Below are 20,112 nucleotides of genomic sequence, written 5' to 3' on the forward strand. Positions count from 1 at the left end.
TTTCCCGTTGTCAATCAGTATTTATCAAATCAGAATCCAACTACCTTTTCATAATTATTCAAGGTATCAATATCAGAATTTAGCAACATTAACGTAGAAACCATACTCCTGGTATCACTCGGACGTCGTCCAAACCCGCATTTTACCTCTAGCCGTTGGACGTACCTTTCGTAGGTCCAGACGACTCATTACCATTTCCCCAACTTCCCGTCGTTGTCGAGGCATCCATCGTACTTGCCCGACGACAAACCTCCCATCAACACCCTGCTTATCTCCATCGTCGACGAGGCATTCATCATACTTGCCCGAAGACAACTCCTCATTACCTTTTCTCACCTAATAAAAATCGATAACAGGAGAAAGATATCGCATAAGGATTCTTAAACAGAATTCCGGAATTAATTTCACTCTGGACGTGGTCCAATCCTTATTTCACCTATAGTTGCAACGCATACTTTTACCGTAAGCACACAAGCAACTCTCTGCCTTTTCCCCTACTTCCCGTCGTTGTCGAGGCATCCATCGTACTTGCCCGACGACAAACCTCCCATCAACACCCTGCGTATCTCCATCGTCGACGAGGCATTCATCATACTTGCCCGAAGACATTCTCCGTACCCCCAGACCTTCCTTTTGAATTCATATTTAAAACCAAATGAATAGACGTATCGGATATTGATATCTCACTCCCTCTAGTTCCCCTTCATGTTATCTCACGATAATCCTTATCTAACTCATTATAAATATATTATTCTCATCATTGCCTCTACCAATTAATTCAAATGCTACCCAGATCTACTGAATTAGACGTCCAAGGATTAACAAACGATGATGCAAATTCAATTATAAATATAATTATCGGGCTGCTAACTGACGTTTTAGAAGGAACTATTGATATCGATCAACTCATAGTCTGCTTAGATAATCTTCATATCCCTGGCGCTCAAATAAGCGTCGAATTCACAGACGATTAAATAAATATCAAATTCTATCAAATATCAAATATATAATAACATGGCTCTCTATAGTTATTAACCTTGTTTACGTGGATATCCACGCTTGAAAGAGCAAAGCGCCGGTATTTGATGGCTGCTTCTATGGATTACGTATCGAATGATTATACTTGATACCTTATTAACTTTAGATTCAGAACGTGGAATAATCAATATTGGTGAGATTAGCGAACTTGATGATATTTAGCGAATCGTTAATCGGACAGATTCTTCATATTTTATGATAGTGTCTAAAAATGTTATTAAAATTAAAAGGATAATTTTTTTCCTATTTTAATGTTAAATTTTCAATATAAATTTTAAATGATTATATAATTTTTGTTAAAAATATTACAAGAAGAAATTGTGAATATTTTTACGATATATTTCGAAGAAAAATAAAATTAATTTGATATTAGAAAAAAATCTGCAATTAATTTTGTAAATTTTTCTCAGGATGCACATTATTTTTTAAGACAATTATCTTTAATGAAAATTTCGTAGGAATTCAATTACAGCATACAATTAATTAGCGGTTGATATTTAATAGTATTATATACATATGTCAAAGGCTATATAAGATATATAGAAAATTAAAATATAAAGACAATTCATTATGCGATGCGCATAATAATTCATAGAGACTCGCAAACGAATGATGGCGCCACGGTTTTTGCATCAGATCCTATTGATACATTTAATCACGGTTAACACGCTCGAATTAAAAAATACAGTGTATCCTGTCATTGAATCATCGCGAGCGATCGTGCAACGCACATCACGTATGACTCCAATCATAGATTGTCATCGCGCAAGGTTTCGCATAAATTTACGTAGCAACGAAAATCATATGGAAATAAACGAGTTGTGCGAGTTTTAATAAGAAACACCTCTGTTTCTTAACTTAATTAAAAATATAGGATAAATTTGTCCTTGGTTCGAAATTTAATCAAAGATCAAGATTCATCTCGTAATCTTTTATTCTTTCAATATTGTATACATTTTTACATGCAATAATTTATTTAATGTTACATAATATTACGTTTATTAACATTTTAATAATTAAGCGGAAAGAAGTAAAAGTTCAGCAGAATTTATTTAAATCTAAACAGTAATAGTTCTAGATCATTGGAAGCAATGATCTAGAACTATTACTGTTTAGATTTAAATAGATTCTGTTGAAACTTTTGCTTTTTTCTGTGTAACATCAATAAATGAGGAAGCTCATTTATTGATTTTAAGATGCTTCAGAACACGTCCTGTCTCGAATCACATTTTTAATTTCTTTAAAGCACTGTCGATCGTTTGCTCGCGTTATTAAAAGCGAAAAGCAACGTACGCATAAAAAGGAATTAATGTAGATTGCACTATGATAAAATCGCCGAGATTTATGCATAATAATGGCTCGCGGCCGCGGCGGAGATACCTCGCCTCGGTTTGCAACCGCGTAATCGCGATTTCATCTCGTCGAACAGAGACTTCGACCCACGCAATCGACCTATTACAACAAGGCACGCACCCACGCGCCGCTTTTCCATAAATAATTAATCAGGTATCGCGCGAGAATCGCCGCGATATATACCCGGACGTATGTACCGGCGACTCCTTTTGCGGAGTTTTTTTCGCGGCGCACGTCGCGAAAACATCAACAAGGTGAATAATGGAGCTTTATGATGCCGACAGTGCGTAATCGTCACATAGATTGCGATATCTTACCTTATAGCTATCTCTGTAAAGAAATCGCTAAACTCGGTGGAAACTTAGACTTCGATCGGATATATGTAGAAATAAAGAGAGAAAATCTGTGATGAATTAAATCTATGATGAATTTATTATAGAAATAAATATGATCATTAGATTCAATTATATACGTATATTAAAATTAGAAAATCAGTTATTTAAAATTAAAATTGTATTGAATATTATTATAAAATAAAATTATTAAATGTTAAAATTGATAAAATATAAAGTTATTAATTATAAATTTAAAATTAAATATACTTTTTTGATGAATAATAATTAGAAAACAACAGAAATATAAAGAAACAAATTTCTTATGAGAATTTATCATGAAAAGAGGAAAGGACGCGTTTCTTCTTATTGGTTTATTAAAATAATGAGATGCGATGAACGATCATCTAAAAATATCTCACACGATTGCATATTGCGCTAGAAATCGCTAGATCTTATCGGCGTCATCTGTACACACCCTGACTCATTAACGTCATTAACGATACGTTTACATAACTCTCTCTGTCTTGAGCCGATTGTGATCGACTTCCGATGGTGATTATCGCAACGACAATTACCAAACCAAGCCCTGATCCATTTCACGCCGAGTCGTCTTCCGTTGTATCTCTTCACTTCGTAATAATTAGTAATTAACTTACAATTAGCTATAATCAACTTTGTACGATCTAACTGGCGACATTACGTATCCCCAAATTTATTATCGGTATTACGCAAATTGGCCTTAAAGAAATAACAAGCTGATGTAAATTGTAAGTTTATTTATTATATTTAATATAATAATCACATTATTTTGTATTAATTAGTAATTAATCAATAATCTTGAAAATTTTTATTTTACATAGGTAGATATTTATATTGCTGATGTAATAAATTTGTATTAAATTATAGCGCGATTCTCTCGCATTCACACGAATGATCATTAACAGGATAATTGACATTAATTAAAATTGATTGGAGCAAACTTTAATTAAGCGATGTTTTACTCTCGATTATGTGGCGAAGAGAAATGTTTTTTTCGCGCGAAAGAATACGCTGCTCTTTATTTTCGTTTTGCTATGATTTGCCTTATTTTGCATGATAACGCCAGATCAGATGGAGCCTCTCTGGGAATCGCGCGGTCGTCAAATAGACGAGGCTAGCTTGCGAAGAGGGTCAGGTAAGTGGCATTCGAGTTTTTCTCTATATTCTCGAAGATCGCAATGCATTTGTGAAATCCCTATACATCGCGAAAAATGGCAACAGTTAGAAATAGCAATAGATGACAATAGAATAATTTTGAAACTGCTTGAAACCTAGTCGCGCAAGATGTTCGATTTAAAATTGAGATTCCAAAACCGGACTTTATATAGCGAGATTTAAAATCATTTCACTTTTGCAACAATACCGATTATACATGAAATTTCGAACATAGCTATAAATTTATAAATTTGTCAATGTCCCTTTCTAAAAAAGGCATGTTAATAATGACATTGTTGTCGCTTTTCCGCGATGCTGATTAGCTGTCTCGATTCGCGTTGTGCGTTATATTCGCAAGGGTTAGCAGTTTGACAAATTGTCCAAAATAAAATAAAATAAAATAATAATATGTTTTAAATAATATGTTGTAATATTTTAAATTCGATTAATATTTTTGACAGTTATCAGCTGATTTCTGTCAAAAAATATTAATCGCGGATAAAGTTTTATAAGATTATAACATATTATATTATTTACAAAATATTATTATTTTAATTATAATAATATGTAGTAAATAATATAATATGTTATAATATACTTTGTTGACAGAAATCAGCTGATAACTGTCAAAAATATTAATCGAATTTAAAGTATTAAAACATATTATTTTATTTTATTTTATTTTATTTTGGACAAACTGTCAAATTGCTGATCATCGCGAGGACAGCCTCTCGATGCTATGAATATAACACGCAACACAAATCGAGACAGCTAATCAACATCGCGAAAAAGAGGCAATACTTGTGAAAATCGACTTAACATGCCTTTTTTTAGAAAGAGATTAGAACACAAGCGCGTGCTACGCGCGTCCTTGCATTCCTTGATTTTAAGTTAAAAAAAATGATACAGAAATCAGTTGATAACTGTCAAAAAATATTAATTGAGTTTAAAGTACTGTAACATTTTATTTAAAACATATTATTTTAATTTTTATAACATAATATTATTTTTAAATTTAATTAGCAAATTAACGCTTTAATCAGCTGATGTATGGCAAAAAATATAATAAAGCGTTAATTTGCTAATTAAATTTTAAAATAATAATATGTTAAAAATATTAAATAGTAATATGTTGTAAATAATATATTATAATGCCTTATCTGCGATTAATATTTTTTGACAGAAATCAGCTGATAACTGTCAAAAATATTAATCGAGTTTAAAGAATTATAACATATTATTTACATATTACTATATTTTACATTTTATAATATATTATTTTAAAATTTAATTAGCAAATTAAAGTAAATGTAAATAATAATGTCTTATCTGCGATTAATATTTTTTGACAGAAATCAGCTAATAACTGTCAAAAATATTAATCGAGTTTAAAGAATTATGACATATTATTTAAAACATATTTTAATTTTTATAACATTATTTAAACATATTATTTATAACATATTATTTAAACAAATTTTATATAAAAATATTCTTTTTTATATAAAATCGAGGAATGATGCGCACGTATTACGTGCTTGTGTCGTTCTAGTGTAAAAATAGTGCGTGATGATGTCGTTTGTATTGTGTGACATGTTTTTGCTTTGCGTTACATCATGTATATATATATAATTACATTATATATATTTATGTATGTATATATAATATTGCATATGTGTGAAATATTTGTAGTAATTTAATAAATGTAGCATTATCTTAATATAAGTTAAAAATATCTATATAATTAAAATTAAAACTAAAATTTTATTAAATTAAAATATTTTTTTAACATCATTATTTATTTATTATTACTCAAAGTATATAACTGCCTCAATAAATTTTTTCGAGAAAATATACGTTTGAAATTTTGTCGAGAGAATCGAACAAAAATCAAGTGAGTTATTGGAACATTTTATAACAATATCAAAATATCTATTTAAAAATTGTGATTTTTTTCTATTTTTTGCGGGGAAACAAATTTTCTGGATTATATTTTTAAGTTAGTCGTATTGTATAGTGACGTCGAGATAGTCACATTTCAAAGAGAATCGTCTTCGATTCCGCGCAGATACCAGCGTCGTTCTGACCGAGGACACAGAAAGCTTTATGATCGGTGATCGAGTATGGGTCGGCGGTACGAAACCCGGTAGAATCGCCTACATCGGTGAGACCAAATTCGCTCCTGGGGATTGGGCAGGAATCGTTCTGGATGAACCCATCGGTAAGGACTATTTTAACGATCCTAGTCGATCGTACGAATTGTAAAGCTCAAGAGCAAATCTGGAAGAATGCCAAATCGGAAATCCGGAATTATTAAGAATTTTATTCTCTGTCGTCCTGACTAATCAAGATCCAGCATGAACTACACCATACTCCTTTTCACCCCGAAAGAATCTTCATTAATCGCGAATAAAGATCGGAATTTTCTTCAAATTAATACATAGATAGATGAAGATTTTAATTTTGAGAAAAACAAAAAAGATTGACGAAGCTCACAGAAGACATATGCAACCTTAAACAGGGAAGAACGATGGTTCGGTGGCGGGTATAGTCAATACTTTCAGTGCGAACCGAAGAAAGGAATCTTTTCGAGACTCACCAGGCTGACCAGGGTACCATTGGGCAGTTATCAAATAAGCGCTACCTCGACACCGACATCGCCGCCCGAAAGCATCAGGGGCAGCTATCTGGGCAAATCCATGTCGCCGTCATTAAGTAAGAATCGCTGCAAGAGATACTCGCCACGTCCGTAGATATCTAACTAGCGTTGCACGCTACGCACCGTTTATTTTATTTCCCGATTTTAACTCTTACCCCCTTTCCTTCCTACTATATACATAGTCCTAGAATTTGTTTGAGAAAAATATCTGCCGATTAAAAAATTTAAGTAAATGATGGATATATTATTCGAAAAAGACTATTCTTAGGTAAATACTTTATTTAAAAAATTAGTAGTTGTAGCGCATTCTTGTTATATATGTAATGTGTGCTATTTGACAAAAATGTTATTAGAATTGAATAATAAAAGAAAAGCGGTGAAGGGGTGAAAGAGTTAGTCGATCGTGTTAGTCATTAGAGGCTTATGAAGAGCACAAAAATCATTATTTTAGTTGTAGGATTATAATGTTGCTTTAAAAAACATGCTACTGTAAAGTAGACAATTAATGTAAAAGGGAAAAGGTTAATCTAGTTTTTTTTAATCGGCGTATAGCATGAAAATAATTTAGTGTTGCATGACTTATCGAGATGTTATTTTTGAAATAATAATTTAATTTAACGCTTACACACACATACACACATTTATATCAATAGACTAATACTTCGAACATAAACGAATAAAGTTTTATTTGTTGTATAAGTTTATTAATAAAAAATATACATCAAACAAATTAATATTTACATATTTATAGGAAGCGATTTGTTTCCGTAAATGTATATGTGTATGTGTATATGTATGTATATATTATGATAGAACACAAAAGCAATTAATTTTTCAACATGCAATAAAAGAGAATAATATTTCATTCTTTTATCCTGTATAAAAAGTCATAAATTTAATTTAACTGGAAAATAACAAATTTTTTTTTCTATAGAATCTACAGGGTAGTTAAATTAATCGACCACACTAGCCAATGAATTTGTCTAAGTTATTACTTTATCGACCATATGGTTGTGGTCTTTATAAAGTATAACTTGAAATTATTAATTACAAATTTTTCATAAGTGAGAAAAATATTGGTCCGAAAGTCGCTGAATCGGGAATCGAACCCGAGTCTTTCGCTTTCAACTGTTTAGTATACGCCGGCGGATATACAAGGCGTTATTTACAAATAAACTATATAAAAGCAAAAGAGAAAAGTATTGTTTCGAAGGGTCTGAATAGCTTAGAGGTAAGAGCAGTCGCCCGGAAAGCGAAAGACTCGGGTTCCCGATTCAGCGACTTTCGGACCAATATTTTTCTCACTTATGAAAAATTTGTAATTAATAATTTCAAGTTATACTTTATAAAGACCACAACCATATGGTCGATAAAGTAATAACTTAGACAAATTCATTGGCTAGTGTGGTCGATTAATTTAACTACCCTGTAGATTAATTTACTAGCGATATAAAAATAAAAAACATATTTATATTTCTATAGAATATTTAAGATAGAATACAATAAACACATTTGAATAGATATATTTATAGAAGCATGAGATAATATGATTTTGTTTTTTATTAGTATATTTAGAAAAAAGGAAGGTTTAATATTATTGAAAAATTATTTAGCTGGTGGCTTTTAAATAAACGAATCGTTATATATTGATCGCGCATCGCTTAAAACTGTGAACGCAGATGTGTCGACGACAAGCTTGTCCTCGTCGGTGTCGCAGAGAATGAAAGATGACCTGAAGATAGGTGACCGGGTGATAGTGTCAGCGATGCAAGGTAGCAAAACCGGCGTGCTCAGGTATCAAGGGCCCACGGATTTCGCCGGGGTACGGCATAGAACTGGACGAGTCGATCGGAAAGAATGATGGTTCCGTCAGCGGGAAAAGGTGTGCATTTCCCTTGGCGAATCTCGTCAAAAAAATACCCCTTTTCATTACATCTTCTTTATCGCACAGGGTGTCTTCGCGATCAAAGCAATTATAAAAACTCGTTGCTCTTCAAAAATCATTGCACTTGCTCTGCATTAAAGATTGTTAAAAAGTTTTCATCTTTTTGCTGAGTTATATTAAAATCCAGAAATGATTAATAATTAATATCAAGTGCGAATGTCGAGCAGATTTTCATAATCTCTTCTAGAGTCTTCTTCGAATTTAATGTAAGGAGGAAATTTTAATTTTTAAAAAAATATTTCTATTTTTAAATTTTAATTTCTCTGCAACAATCTTAGGAATCTTTCCTCTTTCATTCGATTCGGACTCCCCAGAGCACGCATAATCTTGGAATGATCAAGACACGCATAGTTCGCATAATCTCCCCTTATTCTCTGCAATTCGTGCGTTCCCCGCGGAACTAACCCACCCGTTGATCCAGATACTTCGAGTGCCCGCCGAAACGCGGCCTGTTCACGGTCCCGCACAAGGTCAGCAAGTCACCATCCGTCAGAAAATCATCCATGGTGTACAATAAGCCGAGCGGCGGCAACATCCCCAGCCTCCAGAAGAGGAGCGGTTCGCGCGACTCACTCGCGTCCAGCATTGCCAGCGTCAACTCGAAACTGAGTTCGCCGATCAGCACCACGACGAGGGTAAGGTTCACCATGCCGGAATGAGGAAGTGCATCTGTCTCGCAACCCACCGCAGGCCGCTGTTTCGGCCTTATTTTTCTATTAATTTAGCCTGTAGAATGTGTTGTTGATGTCGCTGTTGGTCTCGTTGATGATATTAGGTGCAATCGACCTTTAAGTTTTATCCCTCAAAAAACTCCTAGATATCTTTCACGTTTCTCTTACGAAAAAGCGCCGAAATAAGCCTGGAAAATGATTTTCAAATCGATTTACGAAGGATTCAGCGCGATGATGTTATCCTGAAGAAGTTGCAGATTAAATATAACAAAAAGCGCGAGGATTCAAAACGCATTTAATCCAAAAATATTTTTAATTTATTTAGTTACAGAAAGTAAGTTCTATAAATTTTTGTAGAAAATTATTCTTTTCTTGTACTCAACTCTTTATTTCTAAATTCTTTTCTCTAAATGTACAAGGAACTACATTCAATCTTGGATGTTTAATTTAAATTTCTAATTCTTCTCCTGACTTTAGAAATTAAAAATTTCTTATATTTCTATACATTCTTTGTTTAAATCCTTCTTTCGAGTTTGCAATTAAGAGAAACTTGGATCAGTTTTACAATTCTAAAATTTAAATTGCAAAAACTGAGGATTTAATTTAATTTGCATCAAACTTGTTACATCTAAATTTTTCTTTAAACGTCTTAAAGTGTGGAACTTAATTCCTTCTATCTTGTATCGAATCCTCCGATTTAAATTCCTCTGAATTTCTTAAAGGTCGATTACGCGGTAAATTGTAGTCATCGTTCTCGCTTTTTATATCCAATCTATATATTCCTTCTACTATCTATATATTTCTTTAACAAAAACCATATCTGTATCGTAACATGCGTGATGTCGTGCGAATTAATGTATTAATTGTTATCTAAGATTGCCGTTAAGATTTTTGTGCACGATCTTATCTTTATTTATTTATTGTTTTTGTTTCCGTTTACATCAGACATTGCAGAGGCCTGGCATGCGCATGTCGACACTTGTTTCACGAGATTCACTGCAGGTGAGACCATAACTCCAGTAATAGATCCTGATTAATTAATTATCCTCGCCAATTAGAAGCGATCGCTGATAAGCCACACCCCGCGATTCTCCTCTGTCGCCCGCAATTAGTTTCGTATATTAGGATAATTAGGATAATTAGCGAATCGAATTAGTTGATTAGCGAAGCTCGATCGTTAACAGTCTGTGTGACTGCGTTTTATTTATTTATTAATTTATTATTATCGTTCTCGTCTGAGCTTGTAATATATAGCGATAGTCGATCTGTGTGTATATAATGTTAATAAAATCCTACGTCCTCTTTTTCTCTTCCTCGTAAATTCTTTTCTCTAGTTGAATATATCTCTAGATGAGTATATCTCTTCTCTGTATGTCGCTTCTTACACGCGACAATTAACAGTTTGCCATCATTGTATCCGGTACAAGGTTTCCTAGTGATATCGTACGAGATTATCGTGGCAGCTCGATTAATTTATATCTCGAAAACATTTTCCACGACACAAGTTAAACGTAAGTCCGATGTGTTCGCGTTGGCGTAGAAACGACGACCAGCATCATCGAGTCGATTAATCAAACTCGCCATCGTTCGATCGGATAATGCGATGTAACGTGTTTACTCTTAATTTGTATTGCTAATATCGCGCGTTGTCGATGTAAAGAAGAATATTATCTTCGTGTCCACAGCTATCTCGCATTTATTAAAAGCCCGTGGCGTAAATTCGATGACAGCGCGGCAAAGCTGTTGCATAATGCAAAATGCGATGCGAGCTAACAATTGATCGATTGTTATTAAAATTTAATGCCTAATTTAATATTTGAGCCTAATTAATATTTTAATACAATTAAATTTGAATCGTAGTATTTTATTAGTCAATTTACTTCGTTTGTACTGCATTGTAAAAATTTGTACAATGCGACAAAAAAATTGCTTTTTTTAAATTTGTACCAATTTGTACTTAGCCAGCGTTTCATGGCTTTTAAAAATTTTTACAAAGAGATATACTGGTGTAAAATGGTGTAAAAGAATCAATAATTGTTCCCAATATCGCAAGCTAGCTTTACCAGTAGAAATAAGTATAAGATAAGTATAAGATAATAGAGAATTTTGCCTTATTTGAGCCCGACAGCTTTTATGAAAAGTAAATATTTAAAAAGAATCCAGAAATAGACTACTTCAATTCTGCGTTTCTTCTTTACGTTAACAAATCCATCGCGAATAATTTATATAGAATATTTTATCGTAAATTACATATAATAATATTAATACATTAGAATTATATAATTAGTAATGTGTGCGTTATCGCGCGTTAATATATTAATAATACAATAAAACAATTCTTTCCCTAAAATCCTTCCCTGAAAATTCTTCGCAGTACTTGTGATTTTGAATTAGAACCCAGCTCGTGGTTTTTAGGAGATTCTGAAAGAGAAGCTGCAGGAGATAGAGTTTCTGCGGAAACAACGAGATTTGGAGCGCGAAAGGGTCACCAAAGTGGCAAATCAAGCTGTTCAAGCGGAGCAATCGGCGCTTTCTATCAAACAAGAGTACGATAAGGTAAGATATTTATAGCGTCAATTTATATAAATGGATTTTTAAAAGATCTGGAATTTCGAAGTACCGCGTCGCTTATTACTTTTTGCTTGTGTGCTGGAAGCATATATATTTTATTATTGATTATTTTTGATAATATTGATTATTTTTATTATTGATTTATTATTTTATTAGTAAAATTTTCTCTATCATTATTGAAATTATTATCGACGCGATAAATTGAAACTTTAGATTGCCAAAGAGTTTTGTTCCAGTTTTGAAATCCTTTTGTTCATTGAGTTTTTATTTTTTTTCCGCCATTCTTCGTCGTTGACGATGTTTAGTATCGCGAACAGATGTAACAATCGGTCAACGAAGCGGAGATTGCTGTCACCGAACTCGTCGGTGAGAGAAACGGATTGATGGTGCAGCTGGAAGAGGAGAAACGAAAGTGCGAAGATCTTCTTTTCCGTTTCGAAGAGGAATCCGTGAATAAAGACGACATACAGGTATGTACATTAATATCAAGCGTATACATACATAGTTATGATTATTTATCAAATATAATAAAGGCTGAGTATCTCGTTAAAATACTCGGAACACCCGGTAAGTATATCTACCTATGCTACCACTTGTTTTACATATTTGATAATAATAATAGAAATGTCTCAGAGATCTTCATCTTATCATAATAATATTTTTTTTCATGAACGTAAAATTGATCTTAGAGACATATTCTACATAATAAAGACAAATAATATTCAATTTTTAAATTTTTGTTACGTTATTATTTTGATTTTTTTCGCCTTTGTTCTGTTTATTAAACATAAATTCTCTCAATATTAAACGAAATCTCATGCATAATGTTAGGTGATTCTGGACGATATTTATATATTATTCGCGACAAATATTGTACACTGCTTTCGTCCAAATTCACACGGGATAATGGTGGCGGGTGATGTAAATTACAACACACGCTTAGCTATATCAATTTGGCAAAGAGCTCAGAAATTAGCAGCGCGCAAAAAAATATAACGCATCTCTTGTTATATATAACAAATTATTTTACACTTTAATAATATATGCACATATAAAACAAAAATATCAACGTAGAAAAATTTTCCCCCTTATGGTTCTAAGCTTTATTTTTTAAACAATCCCGAAAGAAAGAGGAAAATCTGTAATTTTTTGAAGAGAGAAGAATACATTCAGTTCTCCGGTTAATTTGGCAAACTTACCGTTTATTTTCAGAAAGAGAGATCTGAGCAAAGTGTGAGTATCCGACGGTCCTTGGCAGAAGTGATCCAGTTTTTCAGCACCATTAATTTAATCATCAGTCTATACCTGCATCTTTGCATTTCGTCGCAAGCTTTTTCGAAGAATTGACTGACGTGTGCAACGCGCGAAAAACGCAAAAAAGAAAAAAATGCTATCGCTAACTAATTTTGCACTGGCTGTACTAACAATGCTAAATTATGTATATATTATAGTTAACTATAACGCTAAATTATACTATATCAAGATCCTACCGCGTGTCTTGAAAGAAACATGCGCGATATATTTGCATGGAATATTTTTTTAAATTATAAATTGTTCAAATTATTATATATCGTTAATGAGGATATTTATCGCGACTTTAATGCGAGATACAATAGAAATCTTGATCTAATAATATTAATTTAATCACGCTTTGCTGTTGTGTAATTGAGAGAGCTTTTTAAATCACAAGTTTTGTATGCACAGAGGTATTGGGATGTGTTCAACAATTACTGTACTTTATAATAGTATATTTTAAATATTAATTAGAAAATCACGAAAATCTTCGTTTTAATATGAAAATGAGATCATAATAGTTTTCTATTATGAGCGATAAGCCAATAATGAAATAATCGCGAAGAATTTATACGCTCAGTTTTTGATAACTGTGCTTACACGAACGAGAATGTCGATCCTGTTATTAATTTTTTTATAGCTCCGCTAATTTTGTTTTTCTGAATTTTCATGAATAAATATTACCATCTATTATTAGCAAGAGTTGTGATATTACTAATAGCAAATTTCAATTATTATACATAAATAGTTTAAACCTTTTCTCTTTTAACAAAATTTTGATGGCATGATTAATTACTTTTAAAAAGAATGATTAAATCCAATGAGTATTTAAAGAATATAACTTTTGTTTTGAGAAATATTTAAATGACTTTTGTTTTCTAATTATATTGCTTTTTTCTAAATTTTTATGTCGTTTGTTTTGAGAAATATTTAAATGACTTTTGTTTTCTAATTATATTGCTTTTTTCTTAATTTTTATGTCGTAAAAATATGAAATCAAAACGTAAAAAATTTTGAACAAAAAAACAAATTATTTTCTTTTTTCCGATCAACGAAGATAAATTGTATTCTACAAATTTACAATAAATTTATTAAACCTTTTTAAATGAAAAAAAAATAATTCAACATTAATATTTAATAAAACTTTAAGTTATGATAATCTATACGATTTTATATTTACGAACATAGTTACGAACTTGAACGCACAAATTCTATGTATATCTAATCCCTTATAACTCGAAAACTATTGTATGATTTTGATATTTTTACATTAAAGGATTTTTTCTAGATTATAATTTTTAATATAATTAAAAATATACTATGCATATATTGTGCGATGATTGTATCACAGAACACTTAATTTTATAACTACAAATTATTGTAAGCATTATATACTTGTTCATTAATTATTGTACTTATTTATTTATTTATTTATTATGCATAGTTTTGTTTTTTTTTATCAGTTTTGTATTTTAAGTAATTTATATTATTTAATAATATCTTTTCAATTTTGTTTGTGGTTTGCTCGAATGTCAGAATCGAATAATATATTTTTTTTTGCATTTTGGATACACGCGTACAATTATTTATTTTTTTTGTTCTTTAACCTGATAAAATATTTTTTTTACATATATGGACAATCACACATTGTGCTTTGCATATCTCAGCGTGCTTTCTATTTTTCGGTAAATACGCTTTCGAGTATTAATATACTTATTATCTCAATTGGTAGAAATAAAATAATGTTTTCATTACATTTTTTTATGTTCTTTAAACAAGCTTACGTAATAATTCTTAAGTAATAAAAACTTTTATAATTAAAGTTAGTTCGAGTTTATTTTAAAATCAATTTATTTTTTATATAAAATGTATCAATTTTTTCGATATTATAAACAAATGCATCACATGAATTTAAATACTCTATAGTAATACATATTTTATAATATTAATATATGATTACGATTAATTTATTTCGAAATGTTACTTACATTTGAAAAATATGATCTATAAAGTCCAAGTTAAATAATATTTTTAAAAATAGATCTCTATCTTTGCATAAATAAAATACTAAAAATTTTATATAAATATAATTCATTTTAAATAATTTTGCAATTATATTATTACATAAATTCTTTATTAATAAAAGATACTATTATTTTATATTTTTTATAATGGAGGAAATTACACATAATATTATTATAATTATAAATAAATAATTATAATACTCGAAACGCGATTACATTATATATGATCTCGTATCTCTCTAAAGACTAAACAGCTTCCCTTATCATGCTAGGTCATAAATACTGTAAATGAAAGCAGGATCAAGCAGCTCGAGGAAGAACTCGCTGAAGAGTGATGAGAACGTGTCACTCAGTTGGAACGCGACAGCATCAAACTCTTCGAGGCCGAGGAGGAATTGACGCGGCTGCGTAACGAGATCAGCTGTGCGACGAGCTCGCACAATTCTCAGCTTCATGGTATCCGATAATTCTTACATTTAGATGCGATCAGCTCTTATAAATCTCTTACATTTAAGCTCTACGTGATTTTATTCAACTTCCCTCAACTTCTACTTTACCGGATTTGGTGTTTAGATCTGGAGAGCCGTAATCAGAGCTTAGAGGAGATCAAGAATAGCCTGGAGGAGGAAGCGCGGGAGAAATCGAACCTGGTGAACGAATGCGTGGAGCGCATCCAGGAACTGGAGCTCGAGTTGGGCAAAACGCAGCAAGAGAGCACGTCGCACAGCGAGTCCGAGAGTCGTTTGGAGAAAGAATTGGAAGCTGCTAGACGAAGCCTGCAGAACAAAGAGACATTGGTAGAAAATATGAAACAGGAATTCGAAAAGAGTACAAATTTCTTGAACGAAGAGCTGCGAAAGTCGAAACAAACGATCGAGACGATGAGGAGAGAGAGCACGAGCGAGAAAGACTCGTTGCTGTCGGAGTATCGACAGACAATCGAGGAGAGAGATCGGTTGATCAAGATAAAGACCGAGGAGTTGGAGAACAAGTCCAAGAGGTTGCTAGAGCAGCAGAACATGGCCCTGGAAGGCTTGAAGACCGAGAACATTAAACGTATCCATGAACTTTCAGAGTCTTTCAAGCAACAATTGCGCGAGAAAGACTCGAAAATTGAGGAAGTCTCGCAGCAACTCAATCAGAGAGCATCTGAAACCGAAAGACTGTTGGCTGAATTGGCCTCAGAACGAGAGCTTCGCAAGAAGAAGGATGAGGAACTAAACGACGCTTTACGAAAGTTGGAAGGTATATGCTGTAAAAATTATTTAATCGATTAATTAAGAAGGTTTTGATAATCGAAAAAATTATTTTTTATAGCAAATAATTTTTATTTATTTATGTATTGTTTAAATTTCTTTATAATTAATTTTTGGTTTTATATTTATTTAATTTTTAAATATTCTTGATATCTTGAGTGCTTAGTTTATTAAAATAATAATGTTCGCATTTTATATATAAACTACAAAACATAATAAATAATAGATCAAAAACTATTGGCAAGATAAAGTTTTCGAATTTATTTTGCAGAGTTAAGTACGAAACTTAAATTAGCCGAAGAAAGTAACAATGCGTTGTCGAAACAGATTCAAGATTATAGAGCCAAAAGTGAAGATAATGTAAGAGTTATTCACGAGAAGCAACAGCTGGTGAGTATAACTGTTTTTTATTTTAAACGAATGTGATATGTGACAATAAAATTAAAATTTTTTATTTTCTACTATGTTATCGGTCCAGGAGCAAGATTTAGCTAATTTAATCGCCTCGGAAGAGAAATCTACCGCACAACTAAATAAATTAAGCGAGGAGCTGAGAGTGAGGGACAGAGAGCTCGCGGAATTACGAAATGCTAACATGACGCAATTAGAAGAAATAACTAAACATTTTGAGGCCCAAATTAATGAAAAAGTCAAATATATCGAAGAGATAAACGCGGACATCGCGCAGAAAGCCTTGATGCTCGCTAAACTAGAGAAAGATATTGCTGAGTTGAAAGCGATTATAGCGAGCAAAGATGAGGAGATTAAACATCTTCTCGAAAAGACTTCAGGTAAAATTAAATGCAGAATCTATTTTAAGAAAAATATTTTTAAAAAATTAGATTAAAATTTTTAAATACATAAGAGAGTAAATATTTATTTATTATAAAAAAAATATATTTTTCTATTTAAGATAAAGCTTGAAATTAAAAAGAAATTATAAATTTGCTTAATTCTTAGTTTAATTAAAATTGATTATATATTAAGTTAGATTTTTATCGCAAGATTTTTTTATATCTTTTAGAATTGAAAGATGCTCTCACGTTATCCGAACAAACGAAAACGAATTTGGAGAGCGAACTTCGCGTATTTGAGTCGAACGTGCAGAATTTGAATCAACAGATCGCGAGATCGCAAGAAAAAATATCGCAACTGTCATTGCAAAAGGAAAAACTGGTTAGTATATAAAGAATGATTGTTCGATGATTAATTATTAATCCATTAAATTCATGATATTTTCATTTATATTTTCATTTATAGGAGTGTGATGTAGCTAACGCGATTAGTAACTCCGCCGATTCATCGGAACAGCTATCAAAATATAACGAAGACTTGCGAAAAAAAGAGAAGGAGCTGGACGAAGCTCACGAGAAGATCTTCCATATCGAATCTACGTTGAAACAAATAGAAGGAAAATTGTCTAATACTGAGACAGAATCAAATAAAAACGCAGCGTTAGTCGAGCAATTACGTTCGGAAAAATCAAATTTGGAATCGCAAATATGCGATACTAAAAAATCAAATGCAGATTATGCCGAAAAAATACGCGAGTACGAACGAAATGAAATTGAATTATCGGCGAAGTTGAAGGAAAGCGAACATATTAAGACAAATTTGGAGAAAAAATCTGACGAAATCATCAATATTATGGACAAATTAACAAAAAAAGAAGAAGAGATCGCTAATCTTCGCGGGGAGCACAAAACTTTGCAAAATTCCCACGAAGAACAGATATCCTCGTTCCAAAAACAAATTGCGGATTTGTCGACCGAATTAGCGACTTCGCGCGACGAAATAACAAATTTGCAAAAAATCAAAAATAAACTAGAGCCGATCAAAGTGCGAATCTATGGTCGATCGAGGAATTAACGGAGAAATTAAAAGCCGAATTGGATGCATCATCAAACTTGAAGAACTCGATTCAAGAGAAAAGCTTGAAGCTTCAGGACACGGAAAATAAGTTGTCAGAATTGCAAAAGACATACGATGCTTTGATTAACGATAAAGCGGCAGCGGATAAGAATTTAACCACATCTTTAAATACCATGACTAGCGCGGTAGAGGAATTGAACGGCAAATTAAACGACGCTGAAAAAATGATTAGAGAAAAAACGGACGAAGTATCGAAGGCGAGAGCGGAAACGGAAAAATCGCAAGCACAAATAGTCGAGATGGACGCCATAATATCTTCCATGAAAGAGGAGCATATTCGTAACAGTGAGGAGCTGAAAAACACATAAGAAGCAGCTGTGCAGAAACAGAGTGTAGTAAACGAATTGACTGAAGTCAAGGCTGCTTTGGAGAACTCAGTGAAATCCTTGGAAACTCAATTATTGAATTTGAACGAGGAATTAGACAAGAGAGAGAAGCTCCTGATAGAGATGCAATTTAGGATAAAGGAATCGGAAACTTCTAAAAAGGAAGAAATGTTAAAGCTACAGAATTCGTTGGAATGTGAGATTGTGGCAAAGCAGAAGGAGATCGAAGACATAAATAGGCAAAATAAAGAGCTAGAAGAAAAATTGCGATCATCGCAGGACGCTGTAGATAAGCACAAAGTCGATTTAAATGATAAAGAGAATATTATCGATAAATTGAAGGCGCAGATGAAGGCTTTGGAGGATACACAGGTGGAAAGGATCAAAGCAGAACAACAGTCGCGAAATGAGGAAACCAAGTTGAAACAGAATGAATTAAGCAGTGCGCATAATCGGATTCATGAGCTGCAGCATACGATAAACGCACTGGAGAAGCAGCTAAAGGAACAGGCTGATCTGGCGAGAACTATAGAAAATAATGAGAAGGAAATGAAGAAAAATGTCCAGAACTTGCGAGAGAAGCTGAATGTCGCCAAGACAGAAGAGACGCGACTTCTGGACGAGCTGAGCCGCCTGGAGAAGGAAAACAAGCAGGTCACCGCGAAATGGACGGAGGCGACAAATCAATTGAAGTTGTCGCACGAAAATTTGAAGAACGCTTACGATGGGTCGGGTGACATGAAACAACAACACATTGTCGAGAAACTGCAGGAGGAGAACGATACCGCGAAGAGTCAGATAGATTTTTTGAACTCCGTGATAGTCGACATGCAACGTAAAAACGAAAAACTGCTATGTAAGATCGAAGTTCTCGAGATGGGAGTTCCCGCTAATGAGGCCGAGGACTATACTCGAAGCACACTGGATAAGCGAACGGCGGCGCCCCGTATGTTCTGTGATATTTGCGATCGGTTCGATCTACACGAGACGGAAGACTGTCCTAGACAGGCTCAGGATTTCTCGGATAGGGTCCCCGAGAGAACGGCGAAGTCGAAGAAGCAATCCGTGGAGAGACCGTATTGCGAAAACTGTGAGATGTTTGATCACGACACGCGCGACTGCGATGACGCCGAAACGTTTTAACGTTTTAACGTTATGCCACGCTGTCCATAAATTCATTTTGTTTGCTTGCCAAAATTTCTCGCGTGTAGTTATAAAGAAATCTGTTTTAAACAGATTATATATATATCTATATATATAAGTGCCGTCCGTCTGTCTGTCTGTCTGTATGTACGCGAACTCCTTCCACATTTGTGGACCGATTTTTGTGAAACAAGTACCAAAATGTTGCAAATTTTTCGGGGGTGGCTGCTGTGGGGTTTATTTTAATTTAAAAAAAAATTTTTTTTTTCTCAAAAAGGAGGGTATGTTTTCCTGAAAATAATTTTTTTACAGATTTTTACGCCATTTACGCCAATGTGTTTAGGGTGTTCCAAAACATTGTATGTGGGTGGT

The 20,112-nt window shown here is 32.8% G+C and overlaps 1 pseudogene; it reads left to right on the plus strand.

The window, feature by feature from the left end:
- The first annotated feature begins 2,996 nt into the window (after positions 1 to 2,996).
- Positions 2,997 to 19,776, plus strand: LOC145933560 (uncharacterized; annotated as a pseudogene).
- Positions 19,777 to 20,112: the final 336 nt, after the last annotated feature.

This window comes from Prenolepis imparis, unplaced genomic scaffold (assembly GCF_030444845.1).
Source record: "Prenolepis imparis isolate NDT839.2.m4 unplaced genomic scaffold, iyPreImpa1.0 SCAF_3, whole genome shotgun sequence".
Taxonomy (NCBI): Eukaryota; Metazoa; Arthropoda; class Insecta; order Hymenoptera; family Formicidae; genus Prenolepis; species Prenolepis imparis.